Source organism: Frankliniella occidentalis, unplaced genomic scaffold (genome assembly GCF_000697945.3).
Source record: "Frankliniella occidentalis isolate FOCC.00 unplaced genomic scaffold, Focc_3.1 Scaffold10, whole genome shotgun sequence".
NCBI lineage: Eukaryota > Metazoa > Arthropoda > Insecta > Thysanoptera > Thripidae > Frankliniella > Frankliniella occidentalis.
The window spans coordinates 850,894-856,566 of NW_026267140.1; positions in this window are offsets into that span (position 1 = coordinate 850,894).

Consider the following 5,673-nt stretch of genomic DNA (forward strand, 5'->3'; position numbering starts at 1 on the left):
CTTGCTTGGGCCGACGACGACGCGGGTCTGAGTCGGACCAAGAGTAAGTAGGTAAATAGAACGCTGGTCCCGGGCGCGCGGGTCGAGCCCGGGCCGGGCTTCTGAGAGGCTGGCGCCCGCGCGCCGCGCCCCCTCCGTCGCACCACGGAAAGCGCCCAAACCTAAAGGGGTTTGCGCCGGGAGGCCGCGTGAGTGCGAGGGCAAGGTCGCGGCCACTGCATTGTCGTTGTTGATGGGTGTCAACGGTGCGACGCGCCAAAGCCGATGCACCACACGTGTATGCCGCACACGTACCACACGTGACGTCACCGCGCGGTACGCAGGCCAGGCCCAAAGCGCACGAGCCCGCCGAGCCGAGCAGCTGATTGTCTGATGGCGATCACTTGTCCCGCAGCGCGAGCCGCGCCGCGCCACGCCGCGCCACGCCGCGCCACGCGCTCCCTACGATTTATGACGGCAGCCCAGCCCAGTCCGGGTCGCCGGCGTCGCGTGTGTGACCCTCCCGCGCCGGGGAGGAAGGTGGAGGGGGAGGGAGGAGGGTGCCAAACGAGTCGATCACTCCACTCGGTGCGCCACGCGAAAGCCATGCACCTCGTTACGTTGAGGCAGGTCGCCGGCGGCGCCAAGTGCCGGTGCGCGTCCCAAACAACGAGAGCAAGCAGCAGGGCGCGGCGCTCCCGCGGAGAGGCGCCGCCAAATCCATTCCGGCAAATAACAATCTCGTCGTGGAAGCCAAACGACCTGCCGCAACATCCACGGGAAGGAAGGCGTAAGCGCGGCACGGCGAGCGGGTCAATGGGTGTGATGAATGGCGTCGCAGCCAAGCAATGGGCCGCCCCGCGCCGCCCCGCCCCGCGCAGCTCCGCTCCATTGACGACGCATCTAATGGGTGCTCATACATACAACCTGACGTCACACGGCTCGTCAGCTGATACGATTTTCAGGAACACAACAAACGGCGGCGGAGACGCGCGTGCCGGTTGACCGCGGGCTTGCCTGGCGCAGGTGTGGGTTGGATTTGGGACCGCCCTCCGCAGGCCATCACCACCTCGGTGTCTTCGGATACGAAACACGAAGATAGAGTATCCCCGAGAAACTCAAGGGTGCTTTGGGAATTGAAAGGAAAACTAAAGACTAAATCCAAAATGAAGTCAAAGATAGATTCATTTCTTAATTTTTACCAAGTTTTCAACCATTTTGCAATTTTCTTCCACGTAAAGGTGGGGGAAGACACTCAGAAGGCGAACCTCGAAAAAAGTACGCAAGAAAACGCGTATTTTTCCCTCGTACAGAATTTTGGTTCATTTCGCCGACGTCGGCGTCCTCCCCCTCCTCTCCTGGCGGAGCAAGATCAGTGGGAGGGAGAGGCAGTGAGCAGCAGGCGGCGGCGGTGCGGCGGCAGGCATGCAGCGTGGCGTGGCGCGGCGCGGCGGGACCAGGGACCCCTGCCTCCCTCCCGTCCCTCGCTTTGCCTCACGTCGAGCCAGAGCCAGCCGTCTACCCGCCCGTCCGTCCGTCTGTCTACCATTGCCGAGCCGCCCGGCCGTCTACCGCCGTCCCGTCCCGGCCCGTCCTCCACAGAACGAGTTTGTGGAATGACTGAGTGTCCGCCTGTCCGCCTGCCCGCCCGCCAGCCCCGCTGCGTGTGTGTCGTGCAGCAGGCCTATCCTGTCCAGGTGGTGGAGCAAGGCGAGCCCAGCCCAATCCTCCCCTGCGCCTGCCTGCCTGCCTGCGCCAGCCCGCTGCGCGGCTCGGGGCTCCACACAACACACACCGCCACAGCTGGCGCGCAGGGGCGGGGCGGGGCGGGCCGCGGAGGGAAGGCTGGCCGGCCGACGACCTGAACATATTCGGCAGCAAATGCCATCAGCTGTGCGGGACGGACGAGGCCGGGCGGCGCGGAGAACAGGTGGACTGGACCCGCGAGGCGCGGCTAGTCGTGATGATGGAGGGGGAGAGAGAGGAGTTATCCGACGGCAGTCGGGAGGGCAGGGCGCAGCGCGAACTATCCACCCTCTTGCGCATCTTGCGCCCGCAGCGCGGTGTTCCGCCGCCCTGCCCTGACTGACTGGCGGGGTTGCCCAGTGCGCGGCGCGTGCGGGGCACAGCCGAGGCGGGTTCGACGCCGAGGCTGTGGAAAACCTTGGTCCACAAGCACTGGCATAACCTTGAGGCGAGGTTCTCCTACCGCGTGGCGGCGCCATTGGCGGGAGGTGGAACGGAAGCGAGCAGGGGCTAGGCACCGCGCCGGGCACTCCTTGGGAGACTTCCTGAAGTGCCACGCCATCCTCCTCGTCGCCATCCTCGTTCTCCCCCCGCAGCCAGTTTGACGCTGCCGGGACGGAGCGAGTAGTACAGCAGTGCGCAGTGCCTTCGCCCAGCCGCCTGCCTGGCGTGTCTATGACGAAAGGGGCATTCCCCGGGGCGAACATTTCTCGGTAGCGGGAACGGCGAGGGAAGGGCCGGACCGGGCCGGGCGAGTGACTCTGCCGGGCAGCCAGTGCCGGGCAGCAGCCCGTTGTGCCGGCCAGGCAAAGGTACTACAGCAAGGAGGCAAGGCACATCGGAACATCCGGCCTCCGTCCCACTTCGCAGGAGTACCGCCGTGAGAGCGACAGAGAAGAATTGATGGAGCCGGTGGAGAAACGGAGGGGGGCGAAACGAGAGAGAGAGAGAGAAAAGAGAGAGGCAAAGAAATAAGGAGCCAGGAGAGGGGCTGCGCGGGGGGCCGGGGGGCTGAGCCGGACGTCGGCCCCTCCCCGCTAGAGCCGCGCCGTGCTTTCCCGTGCTGTCTGAGCGGCCGCGCCGGCCAGCTCAGCAGAGAACCTTTGTGTTGGTGAGTTCCCCCTACCCCTCCCTCCAGGCGGCAAGGCAGAGCTGGCGGCAAGGCAGACAGGCAAGCAGGCAGCCGGCGGGCCGGGGCCGGCTCATCTGACAGCCAGCAGAGCTCCGCTCCGCTCCGCCTGCTCCATTCCTCTTCTCTCTCTTCTCCTCCTCGATCCTCCTCCTCCTCCTCTTCGCCCCGTGCGCCGGCGGGTCCCGGCCGCCTGCCCGCCAGGCAGGAGGGAAGGAAAAAGGGCAGGAGAGAACGCGCCCACCGCGCCACACTGCGCAGCACGGAGCTCCGCCAGCCCCGCCAGCTCCGGCACCACCAGCCCGTCGGGCAGGAGAGCAAGGGGCTGTCGCAACAAAGACCCGTGCAGGCCTTGTGGGCCTCGCCCAGCCCCTGACATGGAGGGAATGCAGCAGGGAGCTCAAATTTTATCAGACTTGAACAAAGACAACAGGAGAGGGGCAGTCTAGAGACTTGACAGAATCACTACAACTTGGCTCGCACATAGAGGGGCCGATAGCCAGTCTCGGTGAGGGGTGTGCGCAGGGAGGTGGCCAAGAGCTGAGGGGTAGCCAGCTGCTAGCTAGCAGCTACACACCCTGCGCTCGAGACTTGAACGCAAGGCGGTGGGTTCATCCGGCAGGTGTCCGTCACATGAGGCCGCTGCCGGGCGCGCCGCGAAGCACATGCGTCACCAGGGCAGGGTGCCGACGGGGCGGAGGGCGCGTCTAGAAACGAACTGAACTAGGGAACGAGATACGCGACTGAAAGGGATGCAAAATAGAATAGCATCTCGCCAGAAAAAGGGCACAGCTGTAAATGTCCTCAATAGCCGGTCTTCCGTGCTCGTGACGCAAATGCAGATGGAGGAGGGGTCCCACTGTTCCCGCCCGGCTCAGCCGGCTCGACTTCCCTCCCGTCCCGCCCTCTCCAGGCTCACACGTCAATCGGTACGACTGCAAGAGGGAGAGAGGCGGGTGCGTCACCCTGCTGACACCCCCGCCCAACAGCTGTGCGAGGCGTCCCACTCAGGACAGCTAAATACTTTTTTGGCGTATCTCGTACAGTGATAAAGACTGCGCGAGAGCCGTCACCCGGGCCGTCGGTTGCCAGTTGCCACTGCATCTTTTTTGGGCTGCAACAATGATCTATTTCGGAGCCGCTCCACTCGAGACTACGACTACGCCCCTCCCCGCCCCGTCATGGACGTCATGGACCCAGTAGAGGCTTATGAGATCTCCCGCGCTCTCTTCGAGCTGGGCTACATGCGGCTAAGCGGCCTTTCCTTCCCCCAGGGCCATATCATTGAACATTGAACCCTGAATGTACCTGCCAACAGGCCAATATCACTAGGCGTTTCTCGGAACGCACCAGAGTGTTGCGGGTTTGCCTACTCGCACCCGCAAGGCGCCAAGGCCCCTGCGGCTCGAGCGAGTAGGCAAGCCCGCGACACTGCGGTGCGGTGCGTGCGAAGAAACGCCCGCTGCCCGAACACCACCGCTTCCGAATGAAGAACCGCCCAAAAGACGCAGTGCCGTAATGCCGCAGCAGCCGAGCGCGGGCCAAAAATCGGTCCAGCTCTGAACAAAAGGGCTGACATTCATAGAGACAAGTTCAATGGTAATGAACGTCATCAACATCGGCACCGGAACATCAACAGAAATAGCGCGGGCGGCAGTGGCGGGTGTAGCAGAGGCTGGTTCCCTCCCGAGCTGTCAGTTGCTCCCCTCCTCCCTCGCCCTCGCCATGGTGCTCCCTCGACCCAGCCCAGCCCGTCCCCTCCGTATTTCACAACCCTATTCCCCGACAAGAGCCGCCCGGCCCGGCCTCGCCTCCCCCTGGGCTGGGGCCGGGCTCCCTCCAACCCCCTCCCCAGGCAGCAGTCCTCCCTCCGAGCCTCGATCGTTGGGCTCCCCCTCCCAACCTCCCTCCCCGTATTTCCATTTGGAAGCGAGAGAGGGTCGAACCACGGCTGGCTGGCGTGGGGAATGAGCGCTCAGCGGGGAATGGGGAGTGGAAAGGAGGAACCAGGCCAGCGGGCGGCTGTGAGGGAGGGAGGGAATTTCAAACTAATGAACCAAAATTCCGAAATTCAAACAGGACAAAACTTTCATCGATTCTGTTTACGAAAATTTTCAGTTCATCAAATTCCGTTCTTATGCATACGCGTGGAAAAGAGATGATAATAAAAAGGTAAACCCAGCTCGTCTAGTGAAAAACTTGGAAAAAGCCACCGCTGAGAAATAGAAGAAAAGAAAAGACACGGGAAGGAGAGAGGAGAGACAGGAGGGAGAGAGAGCGTGAGGGAGGGAGCAAGAGAGAGAGAGAGAGAGAGAATGAAGTTAGAGAAGATAGAGAATAGGCGAGAACTAGAGAGGACAGGGAGGGAGAGCAAGAGGAAGGCAAGGCAAAGCACAGAGCTCACAGTCGTGGCTGGCTGGCTGTGCGAGCGTGGGGAGTGGGAGTGGGAGTGGGAGTGGGAAGTGGAGGCCGTGGGCATTGTGGGAGTGGCAGTGGGAGGTGCACAGAGCCGTGCCAGAGCCCGGCGGGGCCGGTGGGGCCGCGCCGAGGGGAGGCGGGCGGGGCGGGGTGTGGAGGGGACCCTCATACCCGACCCCAGCCCCACCCCACACCACACCGCCCCCTCCTGCCCGCCCCGGCCGACGGCGCAGAGCGCAGAGCCTCGCTGAGCCAGCGTGAGAGCGAGTAAGAGAGAGAGCGCGAGAGAGGTAGAGTGCGAGGGAGCGAGAGAGGGAGAGAGCTAGTAAAAGAGGGAGTGCAAGAGACGGAGTGAGAGGAACTAAGAGAGAGGGAGAGAGGTCGGGAGGGAGAGAGAGAAA